This window comes from Pleurodeles waltl, chromosome 12 (assembly GCF_031143425.1).
Source record: "Pleurodeles waltl isolate 20211129_DDA chromosome 12, aPleWal1.hap1.20221129, whole genome shotgun sequence".
NCBI lineage: Eukaryota > Metazoa > Chordata > Amphibia > Caudata > Salamandridae > Pleurodeles > Pleurodeles waltl.
Genome location: NC_090451.1, coordinates 682,131,247 through 682,156,027, shown reverse-complemented (window position 1 = coordinate 682,156,027; position 24,781 = coordinate 682,131,247). Strand labels below are relative to the sequence as shown.

At 45.9% G+C, this 24,781-nt stretch overlaps 1 protein-coding gene across 1 annotated transcript in view; it reads left to right on the top strand.

The window, feature by feature from the left end:
- TMEM88 (transmembrane protein 88) overlaps positions 1-24,781 on the top strand; it is a 44,619-nt gene that overhangs the window by 1,724 nt on the left and 18,114 nt on the right. The window lies entirely within an intron of this gene.

The window sequence follows — 24,781 nt, the reverse complement described above, 5'->3', positions numbered from 1 at the left end:
ATTTGGCAGGGGCAGACTGGAAAACAGGGGGCAGACTGGAAAACAGGGGGTACAGGTACTGGCTGAGTACACATCTGTGCGCGCACTTCCAGCCTTGGCTCACCCACTGTGGTGGCTTGTGGTGTCAGCGGTTTGCCAGTACCACTCTCATAAAACGTACACATCGAATATTGTGAGCAAGAACCATTCTTACCCAGACATCAGTACTTGTGCATTAATCTATCCCGAGTTGGACGAAACTGTGCGCAGGCGCGGATACTTGGGCAGTCATGGATTTTTGCCTATGAACCAATCCTTATCTGCACTTCACACCAGTACCCACCTATGCATTAATTCTTGTGATGACAGCAACATTTTTCCATGCACAACCCTTGTGCGCTCCCAGATTCTTCTGTATGATTCGATACTTGCACAGATACTGGTGAATAAATAAATTCATCACTAATTGTGTATGCATTTGCACTCGCAAACAAATACTTTTTATAGGCATAACTTAACATGCATAATAACTTGTGTACAAATTGATACATTTGTGGATTGATAATGTTGCAGTGCAGACCAATACCAGAGTACGCATTAACATCTGTGTATGCATTAGTACTTGGGGACAAACCAACATTACACAAGAATACTAAAGGTATTTAGTACCTGAGCAAAAATCAAAGTTTTTTTAACAACTCAGTTCCTGTGCAACATCCAGTACTTCTCCACAGATCAATATTTGCTTCAAATACTGCGTAATGCCTGCTGTGCAGCGCTCGAAATGGAAATACGGAAGTGCTGGTACTCACTATCCTTAAGTGTGGGTTCCCTATTGAGAAGTGCTGGTACTCTCCCATTAAATGTATTACACCCTGCTGAGAAGTGCAGGTACTCTCCTATTAAACGAAGTACATATCTCTGAGAAGTGCAGGCACTCTCCCATTAAACGTGTTACAACCCCGCTGGTACTCTCCCATTAAACATATTTCACCCCTCTGAGAAGTGCAGGTACTTTCCCATTAAACGTATTACAACCCTGCTAAGAAGTGCAGGTACTCCCCCATTAAACGTATTACACCCTCACTGAGAAGTGAGGGTACTTTCCCATTAAACGTATTACACTCCACGGAAAAGGGCAGGTACTCTCCAATTAAAATATTACACCTCCGTTAAGAAGTGCTGGTACTCTCCCTCTCAAATGAAAGTCTTGCAGGTACTCAGTACCGGTCAGCCCCTGCCCCTTTAAAGCACGACTGCTGTGCTTGCTTTGGCAAGGGCGCGGGGGAGTTTACGTAGCTTAAAATACTCGAGAGTGTGTTTACAACCTGCATTCCTCGCCTCAAAGCTTTAGAAAGAGAAGTAAAGTTACCGACTCTTTCATTCGTGCAGCACTCGCGCGGCCGCCTTGCAGGGCCCTGCTCCCTGGCACCCGTGGGTGGTAGCTGGAGCTCTGTGGGTAGGGCGGGGCCAGGGCAGTAGGGTCAGTAATGCCTCGCTGCGGTACCCATCAGCTAGGACACGTGTGGTCTCCACACGGAGCTGTGGATGTGCTATTAGATTATCACTTATCACACGCTGCCATCTTGGAAATGATTGCACGGACAATGTGTCCAAGATCACACAATTTGGCCAAAAAGGGTGGACGATATAAACAAAACACTTCTTGTTTTCACAGCTGGCAATTCATCAAACCATTGCACTGCCCACTTCCCAGCGTTTGCTACTGTAACATTACCCAGACTTTTCATTTATTAAGATTTTTGTCAAAACTTAGAGAATGCATAAGTGTGCACGAGGGGCTGCGAAAACAGACATGCACGAGGTAAGGTTGGGGTCGAATCCCACATCTGCCAGGCAGTGACGTAGCCAGTGTGCCATTGACCCTATCACAAGGAAGGGAATGCCCTCCCCTCACCCAGCTGCTGTTTGAAGTGTGAAATGCAGCGATAATCAGGGTTCGGTGGGCCCCGGTGCCACTGCACCTGCTTCACCAGTGGAAGGCTAACCCTGTCACCCCCTGAAGAAGCCCCCCACACTTTTTGTCTGCAGTAGAGCACACAGCTTCCCCCATCTCGGCCGTTATCACCTCTCACCCGGCAGCAGGGCGATATCTAGGCCTCTCTGTGCCGAAGAGACGTCTCCACCGGGACTTGCAACAAACGTGTCTGCAGCTGACGCGGCCTCACATTCCTGTGCAGGGGGCAGGGCCGGACGCCATCTTATGTTTTATCCTGCTGTTTGCTCCGGTGTCATTTATCTCAGCTTCCCCGGGCGCACACTGTGCGGACAGCAGCGTGGCCGCCATATGGCGGGGCAGCCCGCCCCTTCTTCGTGAGAGAGGGGCCCAGAAACACAGTCCCTGTTCCCCTACTGGGGTCTAAGCGCGCGTCTGCTGGGGCGAGCTGGAGAGGTGTATTTGTGGCACAGACAGGGGTGGTCAGGATGCCCAGGGGACAGAGCCACGCCTTTCTGTGTCAAGCACGTTGACACAAATCCAGCCAGCGATCACTGGGCATGGTCGCCTAACACATGGACGTAGCTTTAAAGTGTGTGTGTGTTGGGGGGAGGCTGGGGGAGCTCACGGGGTGTTACACCCCTATAATTAATGTATTTTCTGATAATTGGTTGGGTACAGGTGATTTGTGAATGTTTGTGCTGAAAGGGCGAATCTGCAGTTAGTTCAAAGCACACCTTTATAAATCCTTGACATTCTCTGTAAATATTCATGCAGGGAATTTTAAGGCTTCAGATCCTAAAAAGTCCAGAGATCTGACAAGTCCTGGCACAGCAGCAACCTTAACTCCCTCTGTCCTGCTGCTGAAGGCCCACTGCTGTGTATCCGTCTGCTGGAAGCCCTCTCTGCTATCTATGCTTTGCAGTACAAAGTACCTTATTAGTAGCATGTCAAGTCTGATAAGCTTTGCCAAGGTAAGCGCTTGCAGCTCATAAAGTGATACAGAAATAACACTTGTGTAATCCGCCCCATGCAGCATGTCTCTGAGTCTTGTCTCCTCCAGTGACCTTGGAAATACCTTGATGCCAAACTAGTGTTTCTTGTTTTTCCCCAAGCAGGGGAAGGTTTTGCTTCTTTATTTTTCTTTGGAAGCTTTCACTATCCTTGCAAAATGTGGGGACAGTCTCCAAGGCCCGGAGGACATAGGCAGGGTGACCCAGGCCTCTCTGGCTTCCTGGTTTAGTCTTTGCCTGCCAGATTCAAGTTACAGTCTGTGGTCACCCAGTCTGTATTTGTGGAGTGTTTGCCTGGGCTTTGTACATTTGGACCATGGTCGAGCACCATGGTGAAGTCTGAGGTCTCGCGCTTGTGATCTGTGACATCCTAACTTGTGGTATTTCAGGCTGTGTCTGCCAGTGAGGACTCTTTAGCACAACCCTTACCATTTAGGGGGTAGACACTGACTCCATTTTGTAGCAAAAATGTTCCAGTGTTTCCTCTTTTTTCCACAAATTCCAATTCGATGGACAAATACAAATCTCGCCCTCCTCCTGCATCCCCTGGAGTGTTTCTGTAAGCTCCAGGAGAGTCTGTTTTAGGCAGCTGAGAGATACAGGCACTCCCTGCTTGTGGGTTCACATAGGGTGGTGCTGGCAGGTGTGGCTGTTGGGGATGTGGGGGGGGGACTTGTTGATGGTGATCCCCAGCCATTCCTTGCTGAAACTGGGTGTTTGGTCCTCCAGCTCCTGGCAGTGAATGGTATTTGAGTCTATGAGGATAAAGCTGGAATTTAAGGGTGCACCTTTTGAACATTGAGTGTCAGAGGCCATGTCCCCTGCCTGCACCCATGGGTGGGGTAGTTGTGTGCATATCTTGCAGATGCTTACAGAACTGGAGCGGCAGCCTTTCTGTGGGTGGTTTGTTCCTCTTTCTTCAAATAGGCCCACAGATCTGGCTTCTGTTATAGTTTCAGCATCAGGTTGACTGTTAGCAGTAAACATGTCAATTCTTTCTTGAGGGCATTGACTGCACAGAGTTACTTTCTTTGCAGTGTTTTTACTGCTAGTACAAAACTTTCAGGTGAGCCTCTGCTGAGTACCGGGTACACACAGTCTGTAGTATATTGAAACTTTTGTACCTTGTTTGTGCTGCTTACCGCCTTTTGTTGAAATAGCACACTTTTGGTGTTTTTGGTTTACCTCCTGACACTACATCTTGTACAGCACCCAGAAGATGTAGGATGTGGTGAGACCCATCTTGATGAGTACTAGGATGACATTTTACTTGTGATCCTTGAGGGACCTGGAACCTGGTCTTTCATCGGTGAAGCTGCCTGGCCATTGATGCAAAAATCAAACACATTTCATCCTTGTCCAATCCAATTGAGAAACCATTTTAAACGCAGTGGACAGCTGTTCTTACAGCTGATTGAGACATACATTGGTTATATGATATCGAAGTCAACAATTCCTTATTTTGGGAGTAAACTTGTCGCCCCATTTAAATATCACATTACATTTTACACGCAACAAGTCATTTCATTACCATAGGTAAAAATAAAACATATACTTCCCCAATTAAACACTTTCAACTTAATATGCCAATTATTTATTTAAAGTAGACATTTTTATGCTATCATAGGGGCCCCCAGTTTCATCCTGTGGTCGTTTGAAGCTCAGTCCTGGATAAGAGATGGATTCAAATGCTTTACAGACATACACGAAGCAGGCAAATATTTTACTAAAGTTTCATTTTTTGCATACTTTCTGATCAGTGTCTGTCAGCTGAAGATAAGATTTATGGTTCAATGTCTAGGAAGGAATCCTTGTCCACTCTTGTGCAATCTTTTTTTTTTTTTTTTCATTTATGAGACCCCAGAAGGGTTTGCAGATGCAGCTCTTTTTGTAGATCCCCTGTAGGTATTTTGGTCCAGAGCACCCCTCTCCTTAAGTTTGGGGTGACCACTCTCTGGCCAAGTTTCCACCAGATGTCCTGCTCCCAGCCAGGACTGTGCAGAGGTTTTGTTACGTGAGTGAAGTCTCGCATAGATCTCAATTACTGGACCTTCCTTAGTTTGCAGAGTTTACAGGTTACTTACACCTACTCCCAAGAGTAGTTTTTACTCGCAGGTGTGAGCTGACGATAGTAACTTGTAACATTTTGCATGCGAGTGCATACCTTACTCGCCTTGTTTAGTCTGAAGCCAAGTTACTTGTAAGTCATGAGCATTGTTTAGGTGTACCTTGCTTAGATTTTTCTCGCACGAGGCTCAACACTTTCAAGGGAAAGGTAGAGCATACAAAACGCTAGTGAAAAGACTAACTTCATACATTTCCATATTTCCTGTGGCTTTTGTGAGAAATGAATGAACTTCCAGAGAACACAAACTTTACAACTGTGAATCCCCCAGAGACAAGATTGCATAGCTACATCAAGGCTTCTGTTATTTATATATTTCACAGTTGTAAGAAAGTGCCTCTTTTTATAGGATAACCCCCCAAAGATTTGGACTGATGTTGCTGATTTCTCAACCCTGAAGCATATTGGGCCTTGCTGACCAGGCCCAGTGCATGAACTCTGACTCCTCAAAGTGATCTGAGATTTGCTAATTCCGGATTGCCATACTTAACTTACCCTCAAGTCCTTGGTACATCGTACAAAGTGAACCCAAGGAACTCTTCAAAATAGTCAAATAATTCTCCAAACTGACAGCCATAGAGCCCACCATCCACCTCTCCCAAGAACTCTGCGACACTCTCTCAGATTACTTCCACAGCAAGATCACTAACTCCTACAACAATTTCAACCTCCAAACCACCACCCTCAACCCCAACGACCTCAACCAACCAGCGAACATCAGCCAAAACATTAATACCTAGTCTCCTCTCAATGCCCTGACCACCTCAGCCATCATGTCCTCCATCCATTCCAGGGTGCCCACTGACCCCTGCCTCCACCATATTAACAACCTCACATCAAATCCTATCAGCACGTAACTCACCTGCATCCTCAACACCTCCATCTCCACAGCTACCTTCCAGGAAAAATGGAAATACGCTGACGTCAAACCCTTCCTAAAAAAAGTCTGTGCCAACCCCAACGATCTAAAACATTATCATCTGATCTCCCTGCTCCCCTTCCCGGCCAAAGTACTTGAGAAAGCCAGAAGCTCACCGAATTTCTGGAACAAAACCACCTACTGGACGCATCACAATCGGGAGTTTATGCCAACCAAAGCACTGCGACCGTGCTGATTCCCACCACAGACAGCATCTGAACACTCCTCGACCGTGGAGAATCTGTGGCCCTGATCCTTCTTGATGTATCCGCTGTGTTCGACACAGTCTCCCACAGCACCCTCATCAATAGACTCACAACATAGGCGTACAGAAAGATGCCCTCAAGTATATCACCTCCTTCCTCACAGGACGCACACAGAGCATTCGACTGCCTCCCTTCACCTTGGCACCCAAAGACGTGATATGTGGCGTACCACAAAGATCATCCCTCAGCCCCAACCTGTTCAACATCTACATGACCCCCTCGCAGACTTTGTCATATCCCACGGACTCAACATAATCTCCTATGCAGATGACACTCAACTGATCCTCTTGCTCAGAGAGGACCCCTCAATCGCCAAAAGCAACTTCTGCAACGTCAAGACCAACTTAGGCGAATAAACTGCCTCCAGCTCAAATCTGACAAAAGGGAAGAACTGATCTTCTGGAAGAACACCTCCACGCGGGACAGCAGCTGGTGTCCTGCAGAACTCGGACCCACACTGACCGACCATGCATGCAAACTCAGCATCATCCTCAACAGCCAACTGATCATGAAACAACAAATCAACGCAGTCGCCTCCTCCTTCTTCCACACACTTTGCACGATCTGCAGAATCTTCACATGGATCCCAACCAACACCAGAAAGATCGCCACTCAGGCCCTTGTCACCAGCCAACTCAACTACAGCATTGCCCTCTATGACAGCATCTCCACCCATCTCCTCAGAAGACTCCAGAACATACACTGCAGCCAGACTGATCCTGGACCTCCCCCAAATGAACCTACATCGACCCCCACCTGAGAGACCTCCACTGGCTCCCCATCCGGAAGAGATGCCAGTTCAAGATCCTCACACACACTTACACAGCCCTCCATGACCTATGACCTGCCCACCTCAACCATCGACTAAACTTCCACAAACCCTCTAGACAGCTGCGCTCCTCTTCACTCACCCTTGCAGCAGCAGTGGCCGCTCCTCCTCCTGCAAAGACCTGGAACAACCTTCTCCTCCAGCTCTGTACAGCCCCTTCCCTGGCAGACTTCAGAAAGAGACTCAAGACCTGGCTCCTCCACCGAGACACGGTGCCCAGATAGCTCTAGAGTGACAATGTTGCACTTTACAAATTGTGATTGATTGATTGAATTATGATCGAAGGCTAGTAAATTAAATGTCACCACTGCAGTGATAAAATGAAAACATGGCTCTATGTCTGCCACTGCAGCATAGTTGGGCAGCTTTTAAACTGCAAAACGTGACGTGGCAAAATAAGCCCCTTTGCAAAGTCCAAACCTTTCTTTTTAATATTTGTACATTACCCATAGGCGGAAGCCTAAAGCATGGTAGTACATTTTAAAAAGAAGAGCATATTTCTATACATGCTTGAACTGACAATGGCATCTCCACTGTAGTAAGGCCGGTAGTCCTGTTGGCCAACATGGAGTTTCACTAGCCCAACCGCTAAGTCGAACTTCCATTTGGGGCCATCAAATAGAGTAATTCGAGGTATCAAATTAATTGTTACATTAAACCTGACACTGCTGTCGCCTGATTTAAAGTAATATTTAATATAAGGATGACTTTAGAAAGTCACCACTTTCTTGCCCCATACTTCTAGTAGCTGTTTCTGATTAACTACAGCTTTTGCCACCTGAGACATCCTGCTGTCCTTCTGTCAGGAGGTGTGAAGCACTCCCAGGAGCAGGGAACAAAGAGACCTGTTGGTGGAGGGAGTTGTGACCTCCTCCAGCAGGAAGCAAATGACCCAGCTTCAAAGAGTTTACTACCTCTGATAGGCAAATATGAGTCACATTATAGCCTGCCTGTGCATGTATTTCCAGCTCTCTCCCTTGGGTGTTTTTCCACCCTTCCACACCCCTTTCCCTGTGTTCCATGTTGCTTCCTCGCCCTTGTGTGGTTCCCATGTTTCTTGTACCCTATATTGCTCACTCCATTGTGTGCTGTTCCCCTGACAAAACACTCCCATGCTTCATGTTGCTCTCTCTTTCATGTGCTTCCCCGCCCTGTGTTGCTCTTATCCGCTTGTGCTTTCCCCACGCAAATGCCCATGCTCCATTGCTCTGTCTGTCACTCACTTTTTCCCTTGAAAACCATCCAGCCTTGTGCTCGGTGTTGGTTTTTCCCTCATGTGCTTTGGCCACTGTGTGTTGCTCTTTTCCTTGTGTGCTTTACCCCCTGCAAACAGCTTCCCCCATTCTTTGTGTTACTCTATCCCTCTCCCTCCTACAAAATACCCTACCTGTGCTTGGTGCTCTCTTCCTCGTGTGCTCTCCTCCTGGAGAACACCCTACTACATCCTCTGTGCTGCTTTCTCCCTTATATGCTTTCCCACCAGCAGGCATCCCCGTCCTCTGCGCTGCTTTCTCTCTCATGTGCTTTCCCACCTGCAAGCATCACCATCCTCCATGTTGCTTTCTCCTTTAAGTGCTTTCTCACCAGCAAGCATCTCCGTCCTCTGTGTTGCTTTCTCCCTTATGTGCTTTCCCACCAGCAAGCATCCCCGTCCTCTGCGCTGCTTTCTCTCTCATGTGCTTTCCCACCTGCAAGCATCCCCGTCCTCTGCGCTGCTTTCTCTCTCAAGTGCTTTCCCACCTGCAAGCATCCCCGTCCTCTGTGTTGCTTTCTCCTTTATGTGCTTTCCCACCAGCAAGCATCCCCGTCCTCTGTGTTGCTTTCTCCCTTACGTGCTTTCCCACCAGCAAGCATCCCCGTCCTCTGTGTTGCTTTCTCTCTCATGTGCTTTCCCACCCGCAAGCATCCCCGTCCTCTGCGCTGCTTTCTCTCTCATGTGCTTTCCCACCTGCAAGCATGCCCGTCCTCTGTGTTGCTTTCTCCTTTATGTGCTTTCCCACCTGCAAGCATCCCCGTCCTCTGTGTTGCTTTCTCCTTTATGTGCTTTCCCACCTGCAAGCATCCCCGTCCTCTGTGTTGCTTTCTCCCTTACGTGCTTTCTCACCAGCAAGCATCCCCGTCCTCTGTGTTGCTTTCTCCCTTACGTGCTTTCTCACCAGCAAGCATCCCCGTCCTCTGTGTTGCTTTCTCTCTCATGTGCTTTCCCACCTGCAAGCATCCCCGTCCTCTGTGTTGCTTTCTCCTTTATGTGCTTTCCCACCTGCAAGCATCCACGTCCTCTGTGTTGCTTTCTCCTTTTTATGTGCTTTCCCACCTGTAAGCATCCCTGTCCTCTGTGTTGCTTTCTCCCTTACGTGCTTTCCCACCAGCAAGCATCCCCGTCCTCTGCGCTGCTTTCTCTCTCATGTGCTTTCCCACTTGCAAGCATCCCCGTTCTCTGTGTTGCTTTCTCTCTCATGTGCTTTCCCACCCGCAAGCATCCCCGTCCTCTGGGCTGCTTTCTCTCTCATGTGCTTTCCCACCTGCAAGCATGCCCGTCCTCTGTGTTGCTTTCTCCTTTATGTGCTTTCCCACCTGCAAGCATCCCCGTCCTCTGTGTTGCTTTCTCCTTTATGTGCTTTCCCACCTGCAAGCATCCCCGTCCTCTGTGTTGCTTTCTCTCTCATGTGCTTTCCCACCTGCAAGCATCCCCGTCCTCTGCGCTGCTTTCTCTCTCATGTGCTTTCCCACCTGCAAGCATCCCCGTCCTGTGTGTTACTTTCTCCTTTATGTGCTTTCCCACCTGCAAGCATCCCCATCCTCTGTGTTGCTTTCTCCTTTATGTGCTTTCCCACCTGCAGGCATCCCTGTCCTCTGTGTTGCTTTCTCCCTTACGTGCTTTCCCACCAGCAAGCATCCCCGTCCTCTGTGTTGCTTTCTCTCTCATGTGCTTAGCCACCCTGAAAACACCCCCATGACCCATGCACCTCATGGTGCTCTTCCCTCTTGTGCTTTTGTGCTCCCCCCAAGCAACACCCTCGTACCCCTAAACGGCATTGGTAACACCAATAGATTCAACAGGTAAACATTGCCAATGCTTGCAATTTTCTTTAAAGTATGACTTTCGAGTCCGCCATTGCTAATGGCGTTTATGTTACTTGTCAATTGATCTTTCCTCTTTTCTTGTGATCGTCTTGTATCTCGCTGTCCGCGCCTCCCACCCACACTGCGGGGTGCACTCAGCATCCGCCTTTAAGTAATAGGGAGCGTTTACCAACCTGTACTTCACAAATGTATGCGTTCGAGGAATAGGCGAGAGCGATTACAAATAATCTCCTCCCACACAATCACCTTTATTTAGAATTCATATTGGTGCTAGCTGAATTTCCCGCTCAGCTGACTGCAAACACATATGAAATTGTCTTTTTTTGCATTTGTATTCAAGTGTAATCCAACCCATTAACATCAGAAAGGTTTCCAAAGACGAAACACAAAAAATACACTTTTAAAATGGAATATACAAGTAAATGAAAGCTCCTTAAAATTATTATTTCAATGTTATGTTCATCTACCCAGAGTATAGCTTTTCTTGCAGTTAGTGTGGCACTCCAGCATTATACCATGTGTAGTACTTGTGCCCAAAACGCAGGAGATTCTGAAATTAGTTGAAGGTCACTCACATAAGTGACCCAGAATGCACAGTCTTGTGGGTGGTGAAGTCTTTGCACTAGTGATACCTCTCTTAGAACCTCTAGGCCCTTTCCAACCGGGCGCAAGGGTCGCTGGGACACTGGTCTACCTGTCACGGTGGGAGAGAGCCCTGATACCAGAACATGGGCCTAGCTATCTTTAGTGCAGCTGGTGCAGTGGAACCTGGGCTTGGAGTGTGGATGGCACAATGCATTTCAACTACGCCCCTTATTTGCTAGCAATCTGGGGGAAGGGTACCTGAGGACTCAACTTTCTAGGGTGGTCTGGGTTTTGGATAATAGCAGGTTTTACTATAGAGGAGGTAAGGTTACCACGTAAACCCTGCGGCGCGCGGATATCTCCTCTGCAACATACAGTTTTGGAAAACTCCTAAGGATTTTAAAAGTTTCTGTATTCTGATTTAGAGTTTTCAACAGTTATTTAGAATAATGTTGAGGAGGTGCCTTCTTGAGTGCTACTTGAACTTATTTGAGGAAAGGGGAACAGATAGCTTTACCGTCAAGCAAATAAGGACAGCAGCATTTATTCTCTAGTAACTTACAAAGGGGCATATTTATACTTTGTTTGCGCTGTATTAGCGTCATATTTTTGTTTAGGCTAAAATGTCGCAAACTTAACTCCATATTTATATTTTGACGCTAGACCTGTCTAGGGTCAAAATATTGGAGTTATCGTCATTTTTTGGATGCGTGAACCCACCTTCCGTCAATGAGATTCAAGGTAGGCATTCCAATACAAAACATTATGCTAAGTCCTTAGCGCCACATTTATCCCCAGTGCAAAAATGATGCACGGGTAGGAGGTGGACCCAAATAATGATGCTAAGCTTGCTTAACGTCATTATTTAACCCCTGGCTCTGAACAGGCATTAAAGTACCTGTGGATCCATTTCCATGGCCACACACCATGGAAGGGGCCCACAGGTGCCCACCCCAAACCCCAGGAACACCCTGACCAAACCAGAGGGATGCCAAGGGATGGAGGACTCCATCCTGAGTAAGAATAGGTAAGTATAAAAAAAAAAATTCTGTGCCATTGGGGGCCCCTTACATAGCCCCCCCTGCCTGGCACTGGGTCTAATGGCCATGCCCAGGGGACACTGGTCTCCTGCGCATGGCCATTGGGGTGGTGGGCATGACTCCTGTCTTTATTAATACAGGAGTCATTTTAGGGTGCTATTGCATCAAGATAGGATGCTAGGCTGGTTAACGCCATATATATTGGCGTTAACCAGCCTAATGTTATTTCAGGCACGTTAAAGCCATATTGCCCTATCGCCACCCCCTTGGCTACTGTCTTTTCTTTTGACGCTAGCTGATCCTTAGCGCTGGATTACGCCATTCCATAAATATGGTGACCGGTTAGCGCTCAGTAATGACGCAAGCCAGCGGTGAACTTTTTGATTTTGTGCAGTTTTGCGTCAAAAAGTATAAATATGGGCCAAAGTCTTTTAAGAATACAGGGGGACGGGTTACTCTGTCACAATGGTGATGGATAACCCGTTAATGAGATTTAGTTTTTGGCAGGCGGGATATCCGTCACCATTGTGACAGAGTAACCCATCTGCTAATATCTAAATCAGGCCCTTAGTTTTGGCACTGTGGAAAGCCACGTTCTCACTTTATACTGTTTTCACGACCCTGCTTGTGTAGAAAAATTCTCCTACATACAGGTTTTACATCATACATGTTTCCTTAAAAATATATAGGTCCAGGATCCTCTGCAAAGGAATCAAAGTAAACGCCTGCAACAGACCAGAGAGTTAAAACAGGAAGAATAGATGTCATCAGAGAGCTTGGATGGTCATCTCTTCATCGCTGGAACCTACTTTGTGCCCATTATTACCAACCACAAGCCTTAACTGATGAAAACACACCGATCTGTTGCCTTCCCCAGCACAGGGAGCACTGGGGCCATGTACTATAAGCAATGGATGCTGGCCATGGCCTTCAGCCAGGTTCTTTCCCAGTAGCTATGTCCTACACCGGGGTAGTATCGGACCATCATAACCAAAATATAATCTGACAGAAATATCATGTCCTAAATACTGTGACAAACGTATTGGTATTCCAGGAAGTGTATACTCAATGGGACTCAATATTTCTGTAAGACTATTTTTGCTGGCAATATTCTGACATAATAACCTCTGGTGTCTGTCCTTTGTGCCTCAGCTGCAAAGCATGAATTGTGGCCATCCCTTCACTCAGCATCCACACCTTCCCTTTGTGCAGGGCATGACAGGTGGCCACTTACTACAGACACAGGGTACAGAGCCTGGCCTTCACCCAGTACACAGTGCCTATCATCAGGGCTAGGGTGATCATAGTTTTTAACTTCTAAAGAAATACTTTTTAACACAGCACAGAAATATTGTGCAATTAATAAAAATGCACACAAAAGAGATCAAGGAAATGATCTCTAGCTACTTCTGAATTGTGACTCCAACATTATCACAGACGCTAGACTTTGCCACTAGGAGCCTAACTGGAATCATAACTCTAAAATAGGGTATTGAAGGTGATTTATAGTTTTCTTTGGTGTGCCTAATGTTAATGCATATTACTTGTCTGATGGATTGGAGAAGGTATTAACTGGCCAATCAGAGAGATGTGTTTTTAAGGATTTTTTTCAAAATGCATGGCACAAATGAAGTACATTAAAAATATGGCACAAAGAAAACAATTTAAAGTAGCAATCCATAGGCGTTTTTGAAGTATGATCCCAAAATGCTTGCGTACTTGAGAATATAAACTAGGGGTGTGCAAACTTGCAATGGTTTTCTTCTGAAAATTCTTTGATTTTTTTTTTCAAATCTTCCAGAAACTAAAAGAAAGTTGCAAGATTAAGATTTGCTGAGAAAAGCCCTGTGGATTAAAATATTTTCGGTAGGAGAATTTTCTCCCCAAAACATGTTTCAGTAGCTGCCTGACAAAACTTATTTTGCCAAAGAATATCTAATACTGGTAACAACAGTTTATCAACTTCTCATAGCTTCACTGGTGCATTTATATATTTGCTCAAACTTAATATACCCCTACTGTTTGGGATCAAGCCAAAAGATCTTGCCTTTGGGGCCTATTGGCTTTGCCAGTGACTTTGGGGATGCTTTGCAGTATGGCTAAAGAAAAAGGTATCAAAAACCTTAAGCGCTATTTGGCTGTGGCCATGTTATTTGGTAGGTGAGAGCGTGCTCATGTGCTCACTTGCAAAATTACTAAAGCACCTTTTTTTCTTTTCATTTACTGATCTGAGATGGCTGGGTATTTTTAGGTCCAGCATAGCAGTGCGCAAGCGCTGCTTTTTTCTGATCTGTTGGTATGTATCTGGGCTTTTACCCACGCCCACTGCACGCCCATCACTACCACTCGTTCATGGGCTTGCCCTTCAAAAATCCTTTCTTTTTTTTGGTAAATGCTTTACATTTGTCCCTCCTTGGGCGGTTTTGTTACCGCCTTGGACATCGCCCCTGTTACATGGATAATTGCAAGTTTCCTGACACTTTTGACTGCGAGCGAACTTCTTTTTCCTTTTGTGTCTCTCCTTCACGCTGATACCATGGCACTTTGAATTGGCACGCTTATGTGAAACTGTTTTAATTTTCATTTACAATTTATGTGCCAAGAAAAGTCCGGTTTGGAGCAAGTGCGGGACCCATTGAAATGCAAATGCTTGTTTAGTTTTTTTAAAGTAGGGCTTTTTAGGTCAAGCATGCAAGCGCTCTGGCCTGTTGTTATCTATCTGGGGGCTTTTAACCACGGCCACCGCATGCCCATCACTTTCACTCGCTCATGAGCTTGACTTTCAAAAATCCTTTGTTTTCATTGGTAAATGCTTTATATTTGTCCCTTGTTGGGGCAGTTTTGTAACCACCTTGGACACCAACCCTGTTACATGAATAATTGCACGATTGCGATACGTTTGACTGTGAGCAAATTTATTTTTCCTTTTGTGTCTCCCCTTCGCGATCATGGCGGCCGTGGCACTTTGAATCAGCTCGCTTATGTCAACTGTTTTACTTTACATTTTCAATTTAAGTGGCAAGAATTTACAACGCCAATAGCTCTGACTCGAGCAAACGGGAGACCCATTGCATTGCAAATACTTGTTTTACTTTTAATTTACTGATCCAAGATGGATGGGTATTTTTTTTTAAATACCGCTTAAGGTTTTTGTTAGTTCTTTAAAGTAAGAGGGGTCGAGTGAATGAGCGAGCAAGTTAAGCAGCGCCGGGGATTGGAGGGAGTGAGTCCAACCAACACGGAGGGAATGGCGGAGGGAGGGAGTTCAAGCAACACTGTGGGTGAGGAGTCGAACGCCATGGCATTTATGATATGGAAAGTAGCATTACAGGAGTACTCTTTTAAATACTCCTTCATGCCCTTATAAATGGAGAGTAGCATTACAGGAGTAATCTTTAACATACTCCTTCGAACCCTTGTAAATGGAAAGTAGCATTACAGGAGTACTCTTTTACGTACTCCTTCGAGCCCTTGTAAAGAGTACTCTTTTCCATACTCCTTCATGCCCTTGTAAATGGAAAGTAGCATTACAGGAGTACTCTTTTACATACTCCTTCGTGTCATTGTAAATGGAAAGTAGCATTACAGAAGTACGCTTTTACATACTCCTTCTAGCCTTTGTAAATGGAAAGCAGCATTACAGGAGTACTCTTTTACATACTACTTCGAGCCCTTGTAAATGGAAAGCAGCATTACAGGAGTACTCTTTTACATACTACTTCGAGCCCTTGTAAATGGAAAGCAGCATTACAGGAGTACTCTTTTACATACTACTTCGAGCCCTTGTAAATGGAAAGCAGCATTACAGGAGTACTCTTTTACATACTACTTCGAGCCCTTGTAAATGGAAAGCAGCATTACAGGAGTACTCTATTACATACTACTTCAAGCCCTTGTAAACTGGCCCTATACACCCAACTCCCAACCACTAACATTGCAACAATGTGCACCATACAGCCGTCCTTTCAATGTGTGCTAATTGTGTGTGAATATGGCCCGGATATTCACATTTTAGAGGCTTTGGGGCCAAACAGCAAAGTCATACAGGAGTAGGAAAAATGGTTCTGCAGGAGTATAAATAGGCCCCTAGTTTGGAAGTTTGCTGTAGATTGGTCGCGCGCGCTAAACTTACCAGTGATCCGTAAAGTGGCTTTTTTAGAGCTGACATCCCAGCCTTAACTAGAGAGGCGCGAGCCCACGGTCCATCAAGTAAATACAACTGTGCATCTATGTCCATAAAATCTGGATTTTGTCAGATACTGAATGAAAGATGAGCGCCGTGGAATGCTGGAATGCCCCCTCCCCTCTCCCTATCTTCATTCCTCCCCTGCTCCCAGCAGAGGCATCTGACCCCCGGGGAGGGCAGCTCGGAGGCGCTATGGAGGAGCTATGGCGAATGTACCTTTCACATCAGTGTTATCAGGACCTCTGACAAGGGGGTGAATGGGGGGCGTGAGAGAGACGCGGGGGCTGGAGGCACAGCGGGCGGGCGAGGCGCTGGAGTTTGTGTGTAGTGCTTGTGACCATCGGCGGGCGGCCTCTGGGCTCTTTGAAGGAGGGGTCAAGTCCCGAGGTAGTTGAGGCACCGATCAAGGGACCTGCAGTCCACGTGCTTCCACGTGTTAAAATAAACTTTTTAAATTCTGAAGAGACTTTATAAAATTTTGCATGAGGTCTGTTGCATGATTTACACAGTAAACATTTTCAGGGCTCGGCTCGTGCACGGGCTCTCTGAGCCGAGCCACGCCCTTGGCTCAGCTCCCCCTGTTAGTTTGGTAGCTTGTCCGACGTCCTCTAGCTCATACTTCTCCTATTTGCCAGCTTCTAAGCACTTCGGCATCCTGCTGATAATGGACATGATAGGCACAGAAGAGACAGAGACGCACAAAGAAAGACAGGGGGATATGTGCCCAGTGTCACACATCTATAATTAAGTGGAAACGCCGGGATTATCGAGTTTCCCAATTTAAGTTGTTTTTCCACGAGGCCCCATGTGCTCCCTTGAGGAAAGGATATGAACAATGTTTTGGTGTTTTAAATCGCGTGGCGCCTCGAACGTTCACATTCTTTTAAAGGCCTGCCCCTCCCACCCCCCACCGACCAGCCACACCTTAATCTCGCCAATGTCCACTGTAATGGATGATTCCTCTGAGTTCACTGAGAACATTCCCCTCCCTCCCCCCCAACGTCTGCTCAGTAAGTGCCAGGCCCCCTGGTACCTCTCACTTATCACCCAAGGAGAGGGGGCACATTCCATTGAAGGAATCTGGTCTGTGTCTGCCCCCACCGTCACCGGCTCCCTTGATGCACCAGTCCCTCCCCCAGGGCCCCTCTAAGGGCATCCCTCCCCAAGCTCCCTAGTGGGCCCTCAGGCCTTGTTGGAGAGAGAGCTGGGAGCCTGTGGCTCCCAGCTGGCAGCATCGAGGGCACAATTTGTACCCACCCCCGGTGCTCACCCTGTGCTGGTAAGAAGAGTCCCTTTTCCCTGTCTTTTCATTTTCTTCAGTGTTACCTTGTATTACGGCCAAGGCCACTGGAACTATGAAGTTCTGCATTTCCGCATAGTTATGAATTCACCCTCTGTTGCAGAATTAGCAGATTTTAAGAAAAAAGAACTAAACACCAGCATTGCATTGCACTGGAAGGTCCTTCGCATAGGGTTACTGGTCACCGGTGAGTTGCCCTTTTTTGTACTTGGGGGTTAAACTGGTGCTAAAGAATAAAAACATTTGCCAAGACAGTGTTAGCATATAAATATTGACAAAAGATGAAATGATACTGTCATTCACTATGCTGCAATTCGCAGCACAATTTGCCTTTTCTTGCCGCATAATTTAGTCAACAATGCTGCATAATTTTGTCCTCCGCTGTCACCTAATTCCAGTGGCCCTGATTATGGTGTGGGTAACTACTTTGGGCCCTCTTTTTCCCCTCAAGTTATCATTGAGCCAGTTAAGGGCGAGGTCAATGGAAATATGCCATTCTGCAACCGCAGCATTTTCACATAATTACACAATTTGCAGCATTTTACAAAAGTCACCCACCTGCTGCAGAAACTGCAGATTTTCAGAAAGTACATTTTTCTAGCTCGAATGAATCGAAATTACTAAAAACGTGAGCCGGCTTGTGTTCCTGCGCAGTGGAAGGCCCTTTGCAGAAGTTGCTTGGGCGCCTTTCAGTTGCCTATTGCTGTATTTGGTTGTTAAAATGGTACTAGCCTAGACAGTTGTACCATGTGCAGAAACTTCAAACTAACAAGGCGATTCTATCACAAATTAGCTGCATCATGCTGCATAATTTGCCTTTTGACAGAAAATGTAGACAACCCTGTTGCATTTTTTGGTCCTTGTCTGCTGCTGCATAATTACAGACATATCTAAGGGGTACAATGCAAGAATTCAACCTCAGGTCCACAAGGCAACATGAGTTTTTTATTAGAGGTAGTAAAGCCAGAAGGTTCATTGGAGGGTCCCGGGGGTCAGGCCTGGGCCATGAGCCATGGAATGGTAGGTCAAATAAATGGTGCAACCGAGGACTCTTACAAATGAGATAATTCTTTTAAATTCAGAATAGTTTATTTTCAACAATGCTATTTTCAATGTTGTATCTTACATTATTATGCATCTAGTACAGAAGATGTGAGTTAAATAAGAAATGGACATTCTGAACCCACCACACTTCTTATCAGGTGATTACACGAATAGCTGGTATGATGGAGGTCCTAACTTATTAACACGCACCAGGGGTTATCCTGGAGCCAAGCCTTAGGAGCTGCCAGCAGTTGGACACTCATCTTGCAGTAAATCTGTTCTGTGGTCGATCTAGCATTTATTGGGAAGAGAGGAGCCATCTGATGTTCTTCCATAAGCGCACGTCAGTCTTCAGAGCCAGAGCTGTAATTCAGATGAAAAGGGGGAGGCGCTGCCCAACTCTTCCAAGTCTCTAACCCGACTCACACAGTTCTAACATCCTTAAAAGGTGCACTTCCATGGACGCCCAGAACCAGGAAGTAGTTATTTCATAACACCCGAGGGCTGCAGGCCCAACCAATGGCAATAACATCACAGACGAGGACATACCATATGCAAATTAGCCGACCTCACACTATAAGAGGTTAGCTCAGCTCGAACTGATTGGCCACACCTAAAAGACTACTGGGCCTCATTGGTGTGGTGCAGTTGAAGCTCCTCTAGCAGAGAAGACCAGGTAGGCCTTACGTGACTCACCCAAACTAGAGACAAGTGATGGGTGGACATGTCTGAATCACACTTAAACACTGGTGATTGCTCAGGGACACATTTCATTTCAACAGTGAATCCTCAGATGGGTGAGTTCAAGAAACTGTACTGGTTTATTTGAACTTTGTGATAAAAGATCTCTGTAAAGAGCTACAAAAGGAGTTTCTTTGGGTATTGCACCCCCTTCCAATGGACAAGAAGCAGGTCCCAATAATGAAGGATGCCACATTGGTGGATGAGGGATCCTGTTTCATAACAGGAGAGGCTCTGTAATTTCGGTCTTTCCAAATTCTGGAGGTCCAAAAACCATTAGTTCACAACCCAAGACTGCCATAAACACCTTTGCCCAGTAGGTCACACTTAGTTGTACTGCTTAGTGAACTGAGAGGTTGCATGACTTACAAACTAACCTCTTTTATATGCAGCTGCCTCAGGTGTGCCACTAGAAGTATACCACTGGGAGTATGCAGGGGTCAATTGGAATCCAAAATCAGCCTGGCAAAAATGTTGAAATGAGCCCCCAAACTACAGGAGGCTGCAACTAGAACAGCCCCCTGGGGGAAAGGTTGAGTGACAGCAGCCCATCCTGCCCTGAAAGCATCACCCCTATTCTGCAGTCTGGCGGAATGGCGAGTCCAGCCCTTGGAATACTTCAACACAGTCTTAGGATGAGAATAATAAATTATGGTTTCATTGAGGAAGCCTGCATCATAGACCCAGCTCCCTGAACTCTTTTGAATGGTGGATAAACTGATCTACCCAGACACAACCTCCGTGTCCCAGGTAAAGAGCAGTCTCATCACTGACAACCATGTGCTCAGTTTCAGCTTGGGATGCACAGATTAGAAGATACCGCCACTGTTTAACCAGTGTTACCAGTAACTAACCAACCCTTCATCAATAGGGGTCTTCTCAAGGGCCAGACGTTCTTTAGAATGGATTCTCAAGCAGGATTCTCTTGAACAGGATTTTGAGAAGGTTTCCTCTTGTGGGACAGCAGATCCATGCTTCCTACCCCCGACTTGTCCCTTGCTGATTTCATTCTATCCCCTACTCAGGCTCTCTTAGACTGCTCATTGGTAATCGTCCCTCCCCTAGTACCCTTCTGTGACTCTATCAAAGTTTGAAAGATCCATTTTCCACAGTCTTATATCGCCGCTGTCCACGCGGTTTCTTCAGCCTTCACCCATCATCTTCAGTGGCCACCAAACCAAAAACCTCCAGCCTTAACTTCGTCGCTACACTATCCCGCTCACGAAGCCTTTGGCGGCCAACATTGTTGGCCACAGGGATCACCACCCATATTAGTGCCAAGTTAATAGAGTAACAAACAGGGTTAACCCCCCAAACATCTCATGACTCCTACACTGGGTGTATGTCTCGCACCTTGACGCACAGTCTCACTCTGGTCGGCTCAGCAGCAGTGGAGTAACACAAAATAATGGGGCCCCCCTGCAGAACTTAATATGGGACCCCCAAGTCTCCAATATCTCACAAATATCTCACAGGCTTTGGGCTGAATGGGGGTCCACTGGAGAGTGGGAGGGCCCTTTGAAGGGTTGGGGTCCCTCTGCACCGCAGGGCTGGGGTAAAGCCCCTGCTCATCAGTCTTACTTAGTATCATGGAGCCTCAAGGCCGGAAATCTAGACTTAACCCATAAAAGATGAATTTATCGTTCCCCGCTTTCAAATCCCAACCCCATGTAGCTTTGGCCCAGTGGCCTATGGCCTCTTTTAAAAAAAATAAAAAAAGAGTGCTGCCCTTTCTGCCGTCACCTTAATCATTTTACAAACATAAGTTCATCTAATTGGTCGATTTCAAATAGGTTTGCTGCAGGAAAGGGTTAACAGGGGACCCACGCATCAACTGTTCCCACCACCCCCATGTCTCTTCCTGGTAAGCTGCACATGGCATGCCCTGTGGGTGTGCGCTTGATGTGCAAGGAATGTGAGGCTTAGCCCTGCTAAGACTATCACAGACCTTTGTGCTCTGTGGGCATCTCGGGGGAAGGTCAAAGGTGAGGTGAAACTGACCCTCACCCTGCAGAGGTGATCACAAGTGCTGGAAGGCCAAGGATCACATTGCTGGGAAAGCCTGCGCCCCCAACATGCTGCTCTCCCCCACGGAGGTCATTAAGGCGAACTGTCCTGTAGGTCCTAGAAGCAGCCCCCACCCCGCCATTACACCCCGCCATTACACCCCCCGCCATTACACCCCCACCACAACCGACCCGTGTCATGTGAGTCGTTTTCAGTCGCTCTTTACTTTCTAGCCAGTAGCATTTTTGAGTGTGGGATCTGTGGTTTAAGTAGGATCTCTGAAGTCCAACCTGCTGCGTGCTGAAGGTAAGCCTGGTGAACATTGGGGTGTTGGGCAGCTGGGCATCACCACTCCAAAGAGAGGCCAACGTTTGCATGAGCAGCGGAGGTCGAACTGCTCCTTCCTTCCAGAGTTTCCAAGGATTGAATGGGCGTGCGATTGTGGCCTAGCGGGAGAGATGCTGGGCTTGGACACATGAATTGTAAATTCCATGGGTGTCAATTCACCAAAATGCCCGGGGTAGTGGAAGTGACATCACGCGCCCTTTGACTTCCACTTTCACCCACAGACACATACTTACACATACACACAAATTCACACTTACAAACGCAGTCTCACATAAATACACTCTCACCCGCAAGCATGCACACGACATACATTTAAAAGCATATTTACTTACCTCGGCTGCCGTGGGAGGACTTTGTCACGTTTGTTTTATACTAATAGTGAATAATATTTTGTTATTCACCTTTAGTGTAATAAAAAATTGGCAGAAAATAAAGAGAGATGAGCCCCAACTGACGTCGTTGCCAATGTTTTTTTTAAATACAGTTTAGTACATTTGTCGAGTATTGCGCATCACCAAGATAAGAGTTTGAGTTGTATAAGAATTTGAAGAATAGCAAATATCTGGAAACAAATTATGGACCAGTTGTAGCATATAATAGCAAGGGTTATATTACTAATTGAATTTTTTTGAGTAGGTGAATGAAGTTTGAAAAGCACTTAAACTGGAATCTTGGCAGAATTTATATTCTTTGTTTGAATGGCTTTGAAATATATGTAAACGTCGGCCTTTACACAATACCAAAATAGAATTATAGCTCACCTTGTGTGCCTCACGCTTCATTCGGTTTGTTAAAACAATGTGCGGCTGGCAAAAGCCGCTCCCATAAAAATACCTTTTGCTCCCTTTCTTAGCCCCTGAAACCAAAATAAACAAGCATTTGCAATGCAACGGGTCTCACATTTGCTCGAGATAGAGCTATTAGCGTTGTAAAGAAAAAAAATGCAGCGCGATGGCACTGCGTGGAAAATAAACTGATAAAGTAGTCCGGACTCCAGGCTGAAAACATCGAGCCTCGTATGTTTTTGGTACTTTACTGGTGCTGTGAAGGTGGGCTAAACACCGGAAAAGGCATGACGTATGCATGCCTTTCACAAATGAAAGCAAGCGAATTTTAAAAGGCAAGCCCACGAACCAATGTAAGTGGGTGACGTGGCATGGGCGTAGTTTCAAGCCCAAAGAGAGATTACAGAATGGACGGAGCATTTTGTGCTCGCCCATAAAAAGGAGGAATTGCCTCCACTGAGATGTTCCTGCTCTGACACGCAAACTTGAAAGAAAGATTTGGTCAAGCATTGGAAGGAAGGTTGGGTGGGTTTGTAGACTGTTTGGTCCCTTATGAACTTGAGGGTAAGGAAGGTTTAATATTATAGACAATAAACATATTACATTTAACAGCTATCCCGACTATAAAAATAAAATAAAAAATGAATAAATATTTATCTATGATTAAGAAAACATTTCCTATTCTGTGTCATTACGTTGCAAATTTGATGTAAGTCCTCCATATCATAGTAGATTTTTATCTTTTACTGAACCCCTTTCTCCTTCTCCTCCCATTTTTCCTGATTTACTTCTTTTTTTATGGTCCTTGGTTTTTTTCCAATCTTTTTTGCTAGCATTCAATTTTCATGTTATGGATATGTGTTCTATTTTTCTAAATACCTGTTGTCTAATCGCTGGCACCTGTTGGTTGGCTATTATGGTTAGGTTTTAAGGTTTGTTGCGCATTGTTTTTTTTCCTAATGAAATGTTATTAAGCAAAAAAATTATTAATTAAACCAGAGGACATTGGCACACGTGAAAAAATAAGCAGTGACATGCACAATGTCAGGAAAGATGGATGTAAAAAACTCTCAAATTTTGCTTTGAAAATACTGAGACCAATCTGTATGGAGGAAAATTTGGAGGTGAAAATGCAACAGTACAGTCTCCGTTCAGATAGTATATATTTTCATTGCTGTGGTTCAGTCTTTTATCACAATGGCATGAAGCAGCTGAAAAAAGTGTTTTAATTTACCAAAAGCATTGCAGGATTATTCCTATTTACCTGTTGGCACGGCAAAGGTTTAAATACCGCTGATTCAGCATTGCAAGAACGCTTTATGGCGGAGAAAAAGACTCCAAAAGATGCTAAAATTGGAAATGGGCAAACATGCTAGCGATGGCTCCTGGAAATAATTGTTCCAATCTTGGATTTTAAACTTGGCTAAAGAAATTCTAGGTCTGTGGTCAAAAAGTCCTGGATGATGTGGCCATATGAGATCTTGTTCTCATTTTTTAATTCCGGTAGACCCTGTATGTTTTCTCCTGCAACAAGCCCTTGTCACTAGCCTCCGGACAAGGGCTCCTTATGATACTGGGCTCCCTTCTGTTGCATTAAGCCCCGCAGCCTGTAGGGGGTGCCATGGAGCTTGGTAGTAGTCAATGCTGTTGTATCAATTCTCCCTGCATTTTCTTCTGCACTGCTTCCCTAAATTTCCCCTCCCTGTGGAGTTCTTTAAAAATCCAAGTGCATCTGCCTGGCTTTGAATTCTCATCCTGGTGAGTGGAGCAGAAAGGACCTTTGGTGCTCACTGGTTTGGAACAAACCGTTTCCAGCAGATCTGACCATGGCCCGCGAAGAGTGACACCTTAACAAGACTTTGGCCAAATGTAAGGGAAACAACTGCTCATCTTAAACAAAAAATGGGCTTCTTGCCCTTCTCCCCCTCCTGTGTCCTACTCTGCTAGGACAAAGATCCAAGGAGTCGAACTTTATTGGCCAGCAAGTAGTCTCTTCCCTTAAATGGGTAGTCAAGGGGATCTGGCCAAATGAAAGGCAATGCATTTTGATACGAGATGTTCCTACCAAAGTTTGAGGACAACTTTGAACCAGAGAGGATGGTTGTTGCACGACAACTACATGGGTAGAGGTTGTAAGCTCACCACTATGGCTTATCCTGTTGTCAAGGATCTCCAGACGCCTGTGTGAAGAAATAGGATTAATGGAGGTAGAAATCTCGGTTGTCCCCATTTGATGGATAAGGACTACACACAAAACTGAGAAGAAGACGTTATTCTTTCTGTACCTGAAGGATAAGCGGAATTATGGAGACCAGTGAGGAAACAAACCCAACCTTATTCACCCAGTGCTGTCCACACCCACTAGAAGGACTGAACCTGCCCAAATCTGAGGCCTATGGGCGCTGTCCAACCTCATTTGAGATCTCCTATTGCCAGTAACCCAAGGCAAGACAATATTATGTGCTTGTCAAAGATGGCAACCACGGGAGGGCATCAACTTATTTTGTGGAACATCAAATATGGCACCACTTCCATGCCAGAGAGGCAGCAAAATGTCTGTTTGACTACAGCTA